We start from the raw sequence: 17,120 nt of genomic DNA, 5'->3' as shown, positions 1-17,120 counted from the left end.
GGTGGTTAGAGGCCAAGGTGAAGGTCGTGGGCCTGGGGCAGGTCAGAGCAAAGACGCCTGGTAAGTGTTTGTGTGAATACTGAGCCTTGCAGGAAAGGCATCCATGGGCACTGGATGGGAAGCAAATAGCAGAGGCTGAAGGCAGTGGGTTTGGGAGGCTTTTTCTCTTGGTGTCTTTATCTGTGGGAGGGGAGGCCAAGGGGAGAGACCTTGGTTTGCATGGGGTCAGCCAGATTGCAGCAGGGAGGGTCCTCAGGCCCCTTCATCAGGGTAGACCTGGCTAGTTTCAACCAATTGAATCAGCAACTGGTCTTCAGCACCTCATCATAGCTTGTACTCTGTGAGAGGCTATTTATTGAAGTATCTATGCACCAAGCTCTCTGCAACCCTACCAGAGGCTGCCCAACGTGCCCCTTGCCTGGGAGATACAGAAATAGAAAGTTGCAGTAGAGTGTGACAAACATTCCAGGGAAGGTCTGGACGAAGGAAGGGTCATTCAAATTGGCTTTTGAAAGATGAAGAGAGACTCACTGGAGAAAAACCAGCATTAAAAGAGCAGAAACAACTGTCTCGTTTGGTGCTGTGTCCCCAGCACCTGGCTCAGAGCCTGGTGGACAGTGGGGGCTCCATCAGGATTTGTTGATGAACAAATCGGAGCTGCTCGCACTTTGGTTATGCAAATTGGAAACTGTCTTCACGATTTTTATGCTGTCTACTCTCCACTTCTACTCTTCCTTATTTAATGTGTTTCTTCAAATTTATTGACTTTTTTACTTAAATAAATTCATTTTAAAAGAAAACATTTGGTGTTATCACTAGAATTGAAAAACCAAAGAATACATGCCACAAATCAAAGATAACCAGAAAAATACTTACAAAGAAAACAAAACCATGTTATTAAAGTCTACCTATTGAAAGAATAAAAAGACAAGCCACAGAACAGGAGAAAATATTTGCAAATCACATATTTGACAAAGGCTTGACTAGTATCCAGAATATATATAAAGAACTCTCCAAATATATTAAGAAGAAAACAATTGTTTTTTTTTTTTTAACGGACATAAAGTTTGAACAGATACTACACCAAAGAAAATATACAGATGGCAAAGAAACACATACAAAGATGTTCAACATCATTAGTCATTAGGGAAATGCAAACTAACACCACAATGAGATACTATTATCACCTATTTGAATGACTAAAAGTAAAACACACATACACACAAAAAAACCTAACAACACCAAGTGTTGGTGAGAAGCAACTGACACTTTCATACATTCCTGGTAGGGATGAAAAATGTTACAGACACCTTGGAAAACAGCTCAGCGGTTTCTGAAAAAGTGAAACATACACTTGGCCACCTGGCCCAGCAATTCCACTCCTAGAAATTTACCCAAGATAAACAAAACTTTATGTTCACATAAAAACCTGTTTGCAAATGTGCCTAATGGCTTTATTTATAATGGCTAAAAACTGGAAGCAGTCCAAATATCCCTCAGCTGGTGAATGGATGAACAAGCTTTGGTACATCCATACCCTGGAACACTATTCTGCAATAAAGAAGAACCATCTACAGATACACACAACAGCATATATGCATCTCAAAAGCATCATGCTGAGCAGGAAAAAAAAAAAAAAACAGACTCAAATTGAGATAATACATTATTGAATTCCACTTATATGGAATTCTAGAAAAGGCAAACTCGTATAGAAACAGAAAACATATGAGATGTAAAATTCAAAAACATGTGAAACTCATCTGTGGTGATACAAGTTGGGATCGTGGCATCCCTAGAGGGAACATGAGTGGAGGGGAGAGAGGGCAGCTCTCTCTGGGGTGGGGATGTCCAGTCTGCTCACTGGGGTGCCGATTACAGGCCTGGGACAAGCTGAACACTTCGTTCATATGTGCTGCAGCTCTATGGGACATTTTGAAAAGTCTAGCTAGATACATGAATGAGCCTGAGACCTGCTCTCTTTTTCACAAAGGGAGATTAGCAAATATTAGGTCTTAGAGGCAGGTTAGCACCAAACAGAGACTCTCTTGGATATAAAGGAAAGACTGTAAAGAATTTGCAGGGAGAATAACTCTCACTATGTGACCTGAGGTGATTTTACGCTTTGTCTGTGTAGCCTATAAAATAATCTTGTGTGTTCCCCATGATGCACGTCACCAAACCAGGAGATGCCGGAGAGTCTGAGACAGCACTCTGCCAGGGGAAGGACACAGAGGTGTCCAGGTTTGGCCCCAAAAGCAAACAAGCTTGCACTGTGTTGGGGCAGGTGAGGAGCAGCTGGATTCCACTGTGCCCTTTTCGTCTGTGTCCCTTGCCACCCAACACGAGCTCAGCACATAGTTGATCTTTACTAACTAGTCACCCCTCCAAGCTTTTGCATTGGTTGTTTCCTCTGCTAAAGATACCCTCTTCTCCCACCTCGACCACCTGACTAACTCTTAAGCTCAGCTCCCAGGTGCCTCCTCCTCCTTCTCCTTGGCACACGAGTGCCCCGCTTGGCATTCGCTTTGGGGTGTCTATACACACTATTTCCTCTGCCTGGAATCTCTTCTCCCATGGGGCAGGGGTCAGTCAGCACCTTCTGTATGGAAGGGACAGAAAGCCAGTCCCAACTGTTTTCAGCCAAAAATGAGAAAGGCAGTGGCTCACATAACTGGAAAGTTGAAGGCGCTTAATTTCAGGTACGGTGGGATCTAGGAGTTCAAAGCCTGTCCAGCTCTGTGCTGCTTCCTCCCAGGCAGGCTTTTCCCTTGTTTTGTCCTCTTTTTGCTCTAAGCGTTCACTTGCTCACTGTCCATCCAATGAAAAATGGCATCTCCTTCACAAATCATGGCCAGCTCTAAAGTCCCAGGATCAAGTTTCATTGGGCAGGCTCAGTCATGTGCTCATCCCTGGACCAATCACTAGAGCAAGACCTGGTCACATGTCCACCCCTGGAGACAGAGGCCTCTGGGCACCCCCCTCCTCATGGACTGAGAAGAGGGAAGAGAAGGTTGTTCAGTAGGAAGTCGAGGTGCTGTTACCTGAAAATGGGAGATAGATGCTGACTTGTCCATACACCCGCACTTTCTCCCGGCAAACTCTAGCTTGCCTCTGCACATCGTATGACCTCAGGCCAACCCCTTCCCCTCTCTGGGTCTCATGTTCCTCCTCCGGAAAATGGGCAGGAGGCCGTTTGAATTCCAACGTTCCAGAAATCTGGGACAGCTTCCAGGACTGGAGGCTGCTCCCTAGATCCCAGGAACGTTCCAGCACTTCTGGGGACGGAAATGGAGCATCAGCCAGAGCCTTCCCCGGCCCCCGGCCTGGGAACATGCTTAGAAGATGACAATTGGGCTCCCTTCGGCCGAAATTCCACTCCTGTAGGGGCTTTGCCAAGGAAAACAAGCCCAAGAACCAGGCATTAAAGGTGAGCATACTTGAGCATTTTAAGATGACAAATTATTTACACAGGTGTGGGAACCATCCTCTCGCACCCTGCTTTCTTTTTCTCCCTCCCCTTTCCGAATTCTTTCCCCCAAGGGTGCTGACAGACATGCCAAGGGAGGGGGTGGTTGGTCATGGAGATCTGCCCAGAGTAAGTCCACAAACCCAGGGCAAAGTGGGAGGACAGAGAAGCCGGAAAGAGGGTGTCTGCGTGGCGGAGGCTGGTCCTTGCTCACCTGCCTTCTTGCTCTCTACCTCATTGCCTGGGGAAATAATGAAGCTGGGGTCCCAGGGATTTCACTGCTACCTGAGTCCTTGAAGAAACTCATGCCCAGGCCATCGTTTGTCCACAAGGGAGAATAAGGGACCAGACAGGTGAAAAGCAATCCCCAGGGTCACACAGCCAGTTAGCTGAACTTGGGGCTAGCAGGGGAAGAGGTAGAGGAAGCAGTTGTTTCTTAAGCACCTAGTGTGTGCCTGATACTGTGCGGAGCTCTGGGAACACATTGTGAATGAAACAGACAAAATTTCCTGCCCTCATGGAGCTGAAAAAGATACAACCAAGATAAATAGCAAGATACCTCCAGAAGTGCTGGAAGAAGAGTCAGACAGGGTGAAGAGGTGGCAGAGGTGCTATCTAGGTTGGGGAGGTAACATTTGAGCCAAGAAAGACGAGAATGAGCCGGCCATGGGGAGATGGGAAGGAAGGGCATTCCAGGCATCTGGCACTGCACGTGCAAAGGCCCTGAGGTGGGCAAGGGCTTGTGTGTTCAAGGAACCGTCAAGGGGCCAGTGTGGCTGCAGCAAGAAGCAAAGGCAATTTGATTGCCTTTGTAGATTCAGGTCAACAAACCCAAGCGGTAGGTAGAAATCATTCTGTGTTACCAAGGAGGAAACTGAAGACCAGAGAGGGGCAGTGACTTGCTCAGGGTCACAGAGCAGAGTCAGATTCCAGCCCTTTTCATCGGCTCCAAACCCAAGTTCCTGTGCCTTCATGAGGTGAGAGGGTGACAGCAGGTGCTGTGAGGGCCTTCCAGGTCTCCAGCCTGCAGCTGAGCTTTAAAGATGAGAAGCATCTGGGCCAGCTGGTGCTTCCTGTGGGAAGAAAGCAGAGACAGATTGAGCTGCTGAGTCACGGGGAAACAACAGGCTCCCAGGCTGCAATGGGTTCTGCCTCAGTTTACCTACTCGTAAAAAAAGGGTTTCATCACATGTCTGCCTCAGTGCTGACTTCAGAGGGGTGCTGTAAGGGTTAATTACTGCCTGGCAGCTCCAGGAGCCTTGATGAAAGGTGGCGGAAAGTGGGCGCTATTAACCTGGGCAGGTAATTAATTACCCATGGCCTGAGGGAGGGTGCAGAGGGGTCCTAGCCTGAGTCACTTCTGGTTCTGATTCAACCCCAGGCCAGCCTCTTTCCAAGTGGGTAGGGCCCAGTGTGCCCAAACATCTGACCCTCGTCCTGGCCTCAAGCCACCCAGCACCAGGCAAGGCTGAAGCTAGGAGTGGTCACAAGCCACACAGTCCTAGGGTTCAAATCCCATCCTGCCGCTCCTCTGACCAGAAGACCTGGACAACACTCCTCACCTCTTGGGCCTATTTCTTCATCCATGTAGTGGTGTCTTGAGTCTGTTTTGTGTTGCGATAACAGAGTACCACAGCCTGGGTAATTTACAAAGATCAGAGATGTATTTCCAACAGTCCTGGAGGCCGGAGAGCCAAAGATGGAGGGGCTCACTCAAGCAAGGGCCTTCTTGCTGTCATCCCATGGCGAGGGCATCCCATGGCAAGAGGTGGCATGTGAGACAGCAAGGAATGGCCAGACTCACTTTTGTGACAAATCCACTCTCTCCATCATGAAGCCACTCCTGCAATAATGACACGAATCCATTCATAAGGGCAGAACCTTCAGGACCCAACCACCTCTTAAAGGCCCACATGACCTTTGGGAGACACGTTCAGACCCTGGCGGTGCAGGGCGAGAACCTGGCCCCACCCCCGGCACTGTGGCTGTTTCTCACACATATGCCAGATACTGTGCCTCGCGGCCACTTCGTCCCCCTGCTGCCTCCGTTTGAGGTCAAAAGTGACACATCAGCCCACAGCCACCTGCGCCGTCAGCCATCTCAGCCTCCGTGACCTGAAGGAAAATGATGAAAGACTTTTCTAGAAATAAATGATTTTTAAAACATCCCAGGAAATGATCCCTGGTGGCCACTGGGACCCTGGGAGGGAGGGCGCGCCTCTTGTTCCCCCTGCCCCAATCCCCACTTGGGCCCCAGAACCAGGCTCTGACTGCCCCCTGTCCCCAGAAGCCCACCCCTTACCTTTTTCTCACTCTTGTGGCTCCTGGGTCTTGATGCCACCCCGTTTCCCCCACACCATACGTGCACACACACACACGCACACACACACAGATGCACACAGATGCACACACACACATACACACGCCTGATCTCTGCCTCCAGCTGTGAACGTACAGCCTGGTCCCCAGTGAGTCCCGGATGTTTTCCTTCTTCCAGGGTTCAGGGCACAGATACTGAGGTCAGAGTTCCCTTCCTCCTTTTACTCCCTCCCTGAGGCAACATGGTGCCCATCTCACAGGTGGGCACACTGAGACTCCGAGATGCAGATGCCCACACTCCAAGCCGCTGAGAGGCAGGGAGGGCTCACACCCTCCGGGAGGGACGGGGGAGTCCCAGTGGCAGCCTGAGCACAGGGCAGGGGCCGGGGAGCCTGGCCCTCCATGGGGTTCCTGGGAATGAGGCTTTATACTGTGAGTGGGCAGCTCCAGGGCCTTGGGACCCTAGGTGGGAAGCAGCCGGGCCCTTGTCAGGTAGCTGCCTCCACAGGTACAAGTCAGACACCAGGTGGCCACTTTCAGGAAGAGCCTGGCATTAGGAGAGCTGCTCCAGGGTGGAGGCGCTGCTAAGCTCACCTCCCACCCCTCATTCACTCCCTCTGCTCCAGCCACTGCCCTTGCTGAGCCTTCAACGAGAGGATCCTACAGCCTGGCCTTAGCACCTGCAGTTCCCTCTGCCGGGAGCACCATTTCCCACCCCCTGCCTTTGCATGTGGGCTTCTCCTCTTTGTTGGGGCTTCTGTTCAAATGTCACCCCCTCAGAGAGGACCTCCCAGGCTCTCTCCATCTCACCTTCTGCTTTATTTCCTTTGGAGCCCTGCTCGCTCACTGAAATGACCTCAAATGTCTGTTCTCCTCAGCTAGAATACAGGCTTCACGAGAACAGACGGCTTTTAAATGTCTTTCTGTTTTGTTCACTGCTGTATCTCCAGGACCTGGTAGCAGGCACGGAACACAGTGGTGCTCAATAAATGTTTGCTGATGTACTGAAGAAGTTTTGGAAAGATAAGACGTAATTTGTATCACAGCGGGAGGGGTGGGTGTTTCAGGGGAGACGTCATCCAAAGAACTGGATGATTTCTCCAGCGTCTTAAAGCGTGTCATGAGCAGCTCAACGTCACAACAATAATAATAATATTTATTGGGCGCTTCCTGCGGTAAGCACCGTACCCAGATCGTCTCAGAGTCCTTCCAGCGACCTGTGAGGTCAGGGCTGTGATTATCCCCACTTTCCAGATAAGGAAACTGTAACTTAGAGTTACAGTTAGGGACTGCTCCAGGTCACCAGTGATTTGGTGGCAGGCTGTGGTTGAATAAAAGGCCACTTCGACCCCCCTCCCACCACCCTGGCCTGTCCCCATCCCTCCAGAGCCTGAAGGTTCCTGGAAATCGCACAGTCCCTCGATCCCTGGCACAGCCAAGAGAGGTTGTGTGTCCCGCCCATCACCCCCTAGCTGGTCAGGGGCCCAGAGGGGATGATCCCTGGCTGCCGGTGGGCCCCTGGGAGGGAGGGAAGGCTTGGCAGCGGTCCTGTCCTGGGGACGCCAGGCAGCCGGGAGTTTCTCTCCCCGGACTTACTGTACATGATTCAGCGCCAGCCCCAGTTGTGAAATCTGGGAATCTTGTGGGCAAGGCTGGGCCTGGGGGATGGCCGTCTGGGAAGAGGAGGCCGGGAAGGGGTTAAGGGGGGTGGCGGGGGAGGAGGGGGCAGGCGCCAGGCCAGACCAGCAGAGAGCGCACAGTTAGCACTGGGCCGGCTGCCTGTGGCCGGTCTCTGACATCACAGCTGCGTCAGCCCAACCAGCCCCAGCCCCCCACTTCCTCCCCTCCCTGGGCAGCATCCTCTGCCACCTCCCTAGGCTCACTGTCCTGTCCTGAAAACAAGCAGTTTCCTCCTGGAAAGAGACGGTGGTCAAGAAGAGGGACTTTGCATACAGGAGGGACTTCATAAATGATAGCCGTGATGTCCTGGAGCCAGACCATAATCCTGTGAGCCAGACAGGGCAGGTAGGAAGCTATCACACTTATTTCAGGAAAGAAGAGACTGAGGGTCTGAGAAGGGAAGAGACTTGCCCAAGGTCACCCAGCTGCACAGTCATAATGACTTGAAGTATAAATAAGGATCGTGTTGATCTTCCTCCACTCTTCATTAGAAGGACATGTGTCTCTTGGTGCCCGGTTGGGCTGCAGCAAATGTCCCGAGGCCTGGAATTTTCTTCCTCATCTCATTAATTTGTTAAGTCAGATTAAACCAAATAAGCATTTGTTTGACTAGAGGAACAACAAAGGATTTCACAGGAACTATTCAAACATCAGTGATGACTTATGGTAGTGAATAAAATAAATTCTGCATTTGAAATGTTTTTCTTAAGAAATTACAGTGAGGCCAGGCACGGTGGCTAGCGCCTATAATCCCAGCACTTTGGGAGGCCGAGGCGGGTAGATCACTTGAGGTCAGGAGTTTGAGACCAGCCTGGCCAACATGGTGAAACGCCGTCTCTACTAAAAATACAAAAATTAGCTGGGTGTGGTGGTGCACGCCTGTAGTCCCAGCTACCTGGAAGGCTGAGGTGGGAGAATCGCTTGAACCTGGGAGGCAGAGGTTGCAGTGAGCCGAGACCTTGCCACCACACTCCAGCCTGGGCAACAGAGTGAGACCCTGTCTCAAATAAACAAACAAACAAACAAACAGGCTCAATCCTCATGGCAACTCTTCGAAGGTGGGACTATTACCCCATCTCACAGAGGAGGAAACTGAGGCACAGGGAAGCAAGTGATGCCTGAGGCCACAAAGCCAGGAAATGACAGTGGTGATAATAATAATAATGCTAGCTGGTCTTGATAAGCCGCTTCCTCCGCGCACTGAGCATGGTATTTATAGGAGCGCACCGGCTTCTCTGAGCTCCCCAGGAGGAGAGCACTTTTACTCTTTCCATGTCACAGGTGAGAGACCAAGGCCCAGCTGGGTTCCATTACTTGCCCAGATCACACAGCTACGAAGTGGCAGAGCTGGGATTTGAAACCAGGCTGCCTGGCTGCTCAGGTCACTCAGGGTGACTGAACTGGAGATGCTCAGGGTTTCAGAGGGCACCCCTCCCACAAGCTACCCCTAGCATCAGCTCAGGGCCGCCCTGAGCTGGCCTGGCGTGGCTGGGCAAGGCAGTGCAGTTATGTCTTCCCCAGGATGCTGTTATTCCACAGTTGCCACAGCCCTTGAGTGCACAGAACCACCATGAGGAGCTCCAGGATCCTCCCCATTTTACACAGCAGAAAAGCCAAGGCCCAGAGAGGGTGTGTGACTTGCCCAAGGTCACACAGCATGGTCCTGTGGGCTACAGCCCCACTCCCAGCTCCTGAGCCTGCCCTCAGCTGCGGAGGCCCTGGAGGATGAATTCCAGGAAGAAGAGGGGAGCCGAAACCTGGCCCTCCCCGACCCTCCCCAGGAACGGGCTTTCCTCTCTTCCTTGCTTTTCTATCTCCTAACTTGGTAGGACTGAGCCTCACATGAGCTGGGTCACAAAGGGGGACAGGAAGGACATTCCTGGCAGAGGAAACAGCACAAGCAAAGGTGGACAGCATGTGGAGCAGGGAAGGAAGGATATCTGGTTGGGATGCGGTGGAGAGTGAGGAGCTGGGACGGGGAGCAGGTAGAGTTAGGTAAGGGGGCCTTGAATGTCATGCCAAGGAGTTTGAGCTTTGTTCAGAGGTGATGCGAAGTCAGGAAGGCTTTAGAGCAGGGAAGGACCAGGATCACTAAACAGAGGGTGGACTATTGCCATCACCTCCCCACTATGCCCCCTGCCTCTGTCCTGGCCCCTCCAGCCCATTCTCCACCCGCAGCCAGAGGAATCCATGAAAACTGAAGTCAGACCACGTCCCTTCTGTGTTCAGAACACTCCATGACTCCCACCCTCCTGCAGAGAAAAAACCAAAGTCCTTAAACAGCCCACGTGGTCCTGCAGGATCTGCCCCCTGTAACAGCCTCTTGGGCCTCACGTCCTCCTAGTCTCTCTCCTTCACTCACTCTGCTCCACACACTGGCCTCTTTGCTACACCCCAAACACAACAGCCACAGCCCCCACTCAGGGCCTGTGCATCGTTCCCACTGCCTAGAACACTCTCCCCTCCCCGCAGCTCCCTCCCTCATCTCCTACAGATCACTGTCAGCTGTCACCTGCTCACCAGGCTGTCCCTGCCTCGCCCATTGAAATCCCATCTCCTTTTCCTGCTTCATTTCTCTCCCTAGCACGGATCTTCTCAAATGCAATATGCAGCTTATTTATCTTGTGTATTGCCTGCTCTCTCCACAAGTGTGAACTCCATGGGGGCAAAGACCTTTGACCGTCCTATGTCCTGCCATGTCCCCAGCGCCTGACCCACAGGAATTGCCCAATAAATATTTGTTCAGTGAATGGATTCTTTTTTTTTTTTTTTTTTTTTTTGGCAGAATAACTTGGTGAGGACCTTCTCTGGGGATGCAGATGGAGAAGTGACCTGCCCAGGGTCACCCAGCTCACAAGTGGCAACCTCATCTGGCCCCAAAGTCTGTGATTTTTGTCTCCATTCCAGGCTGCCCCTCTAGGCATTAGGCCCCACATCAGCCACTATACCACTGAATATGCCCACAAGGCTGCAAGCTGGGGTCTGTCCTTGGTTCCATCTTAAGCTAGAGGCTCAGAGAGGTGAGGTGATGTGCCCAAGGTCACACAGCAACTTAGAGTGTGAGTTCGGCTCTTTCTGCCTCTCTATTTTGGGTACTTTCTGTTAAAGCAGCTCTGCCTCTCCCTCCTCCTTTCCTCTTTCCAACCAACGTGTTTGCGGCTGGAACATCAGGCCTGTTGTGCGTGGCCTTGACATACACCATGTCCTGGGCCTGGCCCCGCCCACCACCCTGGCTGGGCCACGAGAACAGCGCCTGGTTCCACATGCCTCAGGGATGAGCCGCAGAGAGTGTGACCAGGCCCAGCTGACACATCTCAGAGCAGATGTGGGTCTGCCTCCCACAGGCCCAGCCGGTCCCCCAACACCAGCCAAGTCTCAGCTCATCATTGTCCTGCGGAGGGGGGTGTGCTGGGCCTTGTGGGGCAGAGGGAAAGGTAAACCATGACCCTGAGGAGCTCAGAGACTGGGGATCTTGGGAAGCCGATTCAGGCCTAGAACCAGGGCCAAAGTCTTCGTGGTTTTAGAGGAAAAAGAGACTGCCTCTGGGGTTGAAAACAGTGTCACCAGGGACCAGGCAGGAATTTAAAATGAACAGAGTGGGCTGGCGTAAGGTGATAAATAGCTACTATTCCTTGGCCTCAGCATCAGAGAGACAAGAGGGAGTGGTGGGGACTGGGGTACATGCCTTGTTTGAAGACAGTCACCTCTCAGCTCTGGCTGATGGTAGTCCCTAGAGAACGGGGCCCAATAAGGTCAGACGCTCCATGCCCTGATTTTCCAGAGGGAGTCAAAACACAGCTTTGTGTGTCATATCCACAGATTCTCAAATATTGGCTTCATTCTTTTTAAAAACTCTGTGTGGGCTGAAGAAAGCCCCACAGGCGTGGGGACCAGATTGGGCCCCTGAGGCCTCCAGTTTGCAGCCTCTGTTCTCTGTAGCCAAACGGAGCAGGCAGAGAAGGAGCAAATCTCAGCCTGACCCCGAGTCAGGAGCTACAGGTTGGGACAGTGGCCAGGACCCAGCTCCAGCAGCTCCAAGGGACGTGGGGAAGGTTTCTGTCATCTGGTCCCCTCCTCCACTCCATGGAGATGATTTCCCCCGCCCGCCAGCTCCAGCAGGCTGAGGGGTGAAAGGGAGCCTGGGCGGGGACCGAGGTCTCCTTTCTCACATGGGACACAGCTGTGGATGTGTTTTTCAGGCAGATCCTAATTTCTGTCTTCCCATCCCCCATGGCTCTGCCACACCAGGAAGTGGGTGACTCTTTCTGTCCCAAGTTGTCCCCCAAAAGCCCTGCTCCATGCTCCAAGCTACCTACTTCTACAAGCACAACTTTGAAGCTTCACCATGTCCCTTATGACCAATTTTCAGATGAGGAAACAGGCTCAGGTAGGGAAAACATCTGGCCCGGGTCCCTACAATCAACACACAGAGGGGCTGGACTTAAACCCAGGCCTCATGCACTTGACCACTGGGCCCTCATCTCATCTCTTCCTGGTAGAACCCAGCCCACCCTCCAAGGCTTGCTCCAGCGCTTCCTCCTGGCTTATTGAACAAGCAACCAGGCCCTTGGCCCACTGCCAGGTATTCAGACAAGAACAGATAGAGGCTCCCCTGTGCTATTAGTTGAATGAATATTTCACTCATTTTCTCCAAAGTCGTGGGCCCTTGTCCATATCCAATCTGTTGTCTCAGCCTCTGACCACATGTCTGTACACTTCCCAGATGCCTCCTCTTGGATGATCCCCAGGCATCCTCCAAATCAGTGTGCCCAAAGCAAGTTCAGCAACTTCCCCCAAACTGTCCCTCAGTCTGCCTCCCTTCTTTTGGAAGGCTGCACAACTGTTCAGTGTCCAAAGCCAGAAACACGAGCATCATCCATAATGCCTCCCGCCACCATGCCTCCAACCCAATTGATCACCAAAGTCTGGGAGTCTCGTCCTCAACCTCCCTCAAATCCATCCACCCTCCTCTCCTCTGAGGCTGCCATGCCAGGTCAATCTCATCACCTCTCACCCAGGTGACAGCAGTTCCTTGCCGTCTCGCTGCTTTCCCTGCAATACTTCCTCTTCCCCAAATTCAGACTCCTGCAGGAGTCTGAAAGACTCCTACTATTTTCTGCTGTTTACTATCAGAAGCTCCCCATCACTTTCAAAGGAAGTGTAGCACCTTGGCAAGCCTTAAAGCCCCTGACCTCTCCCTTACAATTTGTATGTTCCAGTCAGCCCGAACTACCCACTTCTCCACGATGTCTTTTCCAATCTCTGAGTCTTTGCATAGGCTGTCCCCCCCTTTTTTTTTTTTTTTTTTTTTTTTTTTTTTGAGATAGGGTCTCGCTCTGTTGCCCAGGCTGGAGTGCAATGGCACGATCTTGGCTAACTGCAACCTCCACCTCCCGGGTTCAAGCAATTCTCCTGCCTCAGCCTCTCCAGTAGCTGGGGCAGGTACTGGAGCCCAGCTAATTTTTTTTATTTTTAGTAGAGATGGGGTTTCACCATGTTGGCCAGGCTGGTCTCAAACTAGCGACCTCAGGTGACCTGCCCACCTTGGCCCCCCAAAGTGCTGGGATTACAGGTGTGAGCCCCCGTGCCCAGCCGTGCACAGGCTGTTCCTTCTGCCTGGTGTGTTCTTCCCACTCAACTCTTTGTCTGACTACTCCATATATGCCCTTCAGGACTCAGTTTACATGTCACGGGCTTTGTAAACCTTCCCTGATGCCCTAAGTCTAGTTTAGGTACCTGCCGAGGCCCTGCAGTGTTCCCCGCTTCCCACCCCGTGTAAGTCAAACTACTGTTATGGGAACCAGAAACCCTTCCAGATTTTGTGTTTGTTTTGGATTTTAGAGGACAGCATTCTTTCCAGGCATTTTAAGCAGAAAGGATTCAACACAGGGAATTGAACACTCACAGCATTGCTGGAAGGGCTGGAGAGGCACCAGCACCACACAGCAGAACTGGACCTTCAGGAGAGCTGTCAGCCACTCAGGATGGTGGGGAATCAGGAGGCCACAGAGGAGCTGTAGACTTTAAGAACACATTGCAGCACCATCCAGCGATCTGGAGATGAGGAAGCCACCACCGCCACCCCTACCTCTAGACTCCCCAAGAGTGATACCCAGACACCAAGTTTGCTGCAAGAAAATCCATCCCATGTCCATGCTCACCAACAGAAAGAGAGCCCAGGCAAAAACAAGGCCACCCCCATTTCCTGACTCTCACAGGAAGGCATCTGCCTGGCAGGACCTGCAGGCAGAACCCCTGCTGCAAAGGAAGCTGGGAAATGTAGTGTGTAGCCTTCCAGTCTCTGCAGTCACTTGCTAGAAAGAGATATTAATAGGAATGGATGCTGTGGATCAGATGACCCTGAACATGAGGTCTTAGGATTCCCTGTCTCAGCCCCAAAACCCTCTGTGAATGGAATCCTCTGCTTACTTGTCTGTGTTCCCTGATGGACTGTGGACACTTTAAAAGACCGGGATGATGCCTTGGATATCTCAGGCTCAGCAGCATCTTGCATAGGCCCAATGCAAGACAGCAGTAGTCATGTAAGAAGAAAAAGAAGAACTGATATTTACTGAGCATTTACTATGCACTGAGCACTGGGATATATGTTTTACATACCTGTTTACATATTCACAACCCAATAGGGTAGGGATTATTGCTGTCCCTACTTTATGCATGAAGAAGAGAAGGCCCATAGAGGTGAAGTAAGTTTCCCAAGGTCACCCAGCTAGTACATATCAGAGATTAGATTAAAAATGCAACTGTCTGACTTCAAGCTCCAAACACTTGCGATTTATGAGAGGCACCTTTATCTTCTCCCAGGTATTTTCTCCCAGGCATCCAGAAAGGTCACAGCAATGTTGCGCAATGAATGAATGAATACACAAGTCTCTTCTCCTTTAGGAAACTGTCCCCATCTCAGCTGCCTTCACTCCACTGGGCCTGGGTTCCTCTCCAAGATCAGGGCTCAGAGAGTAAAAAGAAATGCATAACACTGCACTGGGACTCCTTACCTAGGGTCTGTAGGTGGCTCTTAGGCTCCATGACCACCACTCCCATAAAGTTGCTAGCATTTTGTGTCTATATGCAATTTTCTGGAGATAAGACTCAAAACTTTCACTAAGCTTTCAAACTTCAAAAACTTGATACTGCTGCATCAGGGAGGAAGACAAGAATTTTCCTGCCTTCTGACCTCAGTTCCAATCTTATGACATAGCATGCATTCACCTGTATATCCATCCAACTCACCTATCCATCCATTCATTCTCTCTTCCACCCATCCATGCACTCCTCCATCCTATTTCCCCATCCACTCATCCACCCATTCATCTATTCATCCACCAATCAGTCTAACCATCCATCCATCTATCCATCCATCCATCCATCCATCTATCCATCCATCCATCCACCTACTCATCCATCTATTCTATTATCCACCCTCCCATCCACCAATCCATTCATTTTTCTACCTATCCATTCTCCTATCCATCCATCCATCCATCCATCCATCCATCCATCCACCTACCCATCCACCTATTCTGTTATCCACCCTCCTACCCACCAATCCATTCATTTATCTACCTATCCATTCTCCTATCCACCCACCCACCCGTACACTCATCCATCCATTTACCCATTCATCTGTCCACTCACTCATCCATCCACCCACTCTTTCATCTATCCATCCAACCATTTGCCCATTCATACACCCATCCATTCACTCGTGGAATCACCAATCCATCTACCCATTTATCCCTTTATCTGTTTATTCATCTAGCCATCTATTAAGTTATCCATCATTTTATGTATTAATTCATTCATTTAATTATATATTTATCTATTCATTCATCCATCAATAATTCACAGTATTCAACCATGAAATCACCCACGCCATCCATCACACAATTTAAAATCCAGCACTCATTTATTTATTCAACCATCCATCATCCATCTCTCCATTTATCCACTAATTTCTTCATTCATGCGTTCACTAATCCATTAATTCAATTGTCAATTATCTCATTCATTGATTCATCTATTCTTTCATTGATCTATTTCTTCATCCACTGTATCCATTCAAAAACAGTTCCCTTATCTCCACATATGTACCCAGCCATTAAATTATCCATTTGACTATCCACCCATCCATGAAGTCATCATCCTTTCACCCATTAAATGCTCCATCCACCCATTCTGTTCTCTATACCAGAACCAAGAAGGGAATCACAGCTGTCCCTGACCTTGAGAAGCTCACAATCAAGTGATGGAAACAGACAGCTACAACCCTGGAGGTCAAAGGGAGCTCCAGGCAGGTGCCTTCACAGAAGGAGACTCAGGTCCTTCTGGGGATTCAGAGAAGGCTCCTTGGAGGAAGCAGCATCCAACAAGGACTCATGAAGTCAGAAAAACAGTGAACAAACTCCCTTAGGTATCCCAGAGGGTAACTTACAGGAACTAACCACCTAGATGCTCATTGAGCTCTTTGGAGCATCTAAGACTGAGAACACCTGTGGCAAATATTCACCCAGGAATTCTCAAACCCAGTGGATGATGGAACACTTTCCCCCTTGTCACTCCTATTAATACCCCAGAGACTCTGTGTCCCTCAGATCTGTGTCCTCAGAATGGATAAATGATAAAATAGATTTGGGAAATGCTAGTCTGGTCCAAACTTCTTTTTTCCACAAAACATCTCTGACCTCAAAAATTGTGTTCATCTGTAGATAAGATGCAATGCACAATTTTTGCCCAAAGACTCAATTTTTTTTTTCTTCAGACGGAGTCTTGCTCTGTCACCAGGCTGGAGTGCAGTGGTGCGATCTCAGCTCACTGCAACCTCCGCCTCCCGGGTTCAAGCTATTCTCCTGCCTCAGCCTCCCAAGTAGCTGGGACTACAGGCGCCCGCCACCACTCCCGGCTAATTTTTTGTATTTTAGTAGAGACGGGGTTTCACCATGTTGGCCAGGATGGTCTTGATCTCCTGACCTTGTGATCTGCCCGGCTCGGCCTCCCAAAGTGCTAGGATTACCAGTGTCAGCCACCGCGACCAGCCTCCATTTTTTTTTCACCTGCAGAGCTAAGCACGGTGTGTGGCACACAGTAGGTGCTCAATAAGTATTTATCGAAAGAATGTGGCCCTTGTTGAAGGAGTCTCCAAAATGGCCCTTGGCTTTTAAGCTCTCCCTACTCCCCACTGACCCCTGTGTGACCTCAGTCAATGCCACAACTCCCAGCCTCAGTTTTTCTGTCTGGGAAATGGGCAATAAGGTCATCTCAGCAAATATTGATGCAGGAAGCACATGCTTAGACTCGACTTTGGTTGCAGGCTTTGTCTCAGGATGTAGCTCACAGCCACTTTCTCACCCTGGCTAGTTGGGTTTCTAGCCAGCAATGAAGACCTAGAGGCATCTGAGCCACACTGAACCTTCAAGGTCGAGGCTGGTACCTGGAAACTGCCTGAGTAATCCCACTGTGTTCCTGCCCAGCCTGATGGGGCATGAACTGGAAATTCCCTATAATATTTGCTCATTAAATGATTCCTCCCCTCCTCCTGCTTTTTCCTCCTGCCTCCCACTCTCCCTTACCCAGCTCCCAAAGCGCCTGCAGAAATCTCTGCAAAGAAGTCCGACTGGTTTGGGGAGGGCTGAGCGGCCAC

General features: G+C 50.4%; 1 long non-coding RNA gene across 2 annotated transcripts; it reads right to left on the bottom strand.

Moving 5' to 3' along the window:
- Nucleotides 1-1,217: 1,217 nt before the first annotated feature.
- On the bottom strand, nt 1,218-13,860 carry LOC111521041. 2 transcript variants are annotated; one of them, XR_002724837.2, is made up of 4 exons: nt 13,371-13,860; nt 5,463-5,581; nt 5,029-5,309; nt 1,218-4,539 (listed from the first exon to the last, which is right to left on the bottom strand). It is a non-coding gene; the product is annotated as an uncharacterized LOC111521041 (long non-coding RNA). The 2 variants fall into 2 exon arrangements; XR_002724838.2 differs by lacking the exon at nt 5,463-5,581.
- Nucleotides 13,861-17,120: the final 3,260 nt, after the last annotated feature.

Source organism: Piliocolobus tephrosceles, chromosome 20, assembly GCF_002776525.5.
Source record: "Piliocolobus tephrosceles isolate RC106 chromosome 20, ASM277652v3, whole genome shotgun sequence".
Classification (NCBI taxonomy): domain Eukaryota; kingdom Metazoa; phylum Chordata; class Mammalia; order Primates; family Cercopithecidae; genus Piliocolobus; species Piliocolobus tephrosceles.
This window is presented reverse-complemented; position numbering and strand designations above follow the sequence as displayed.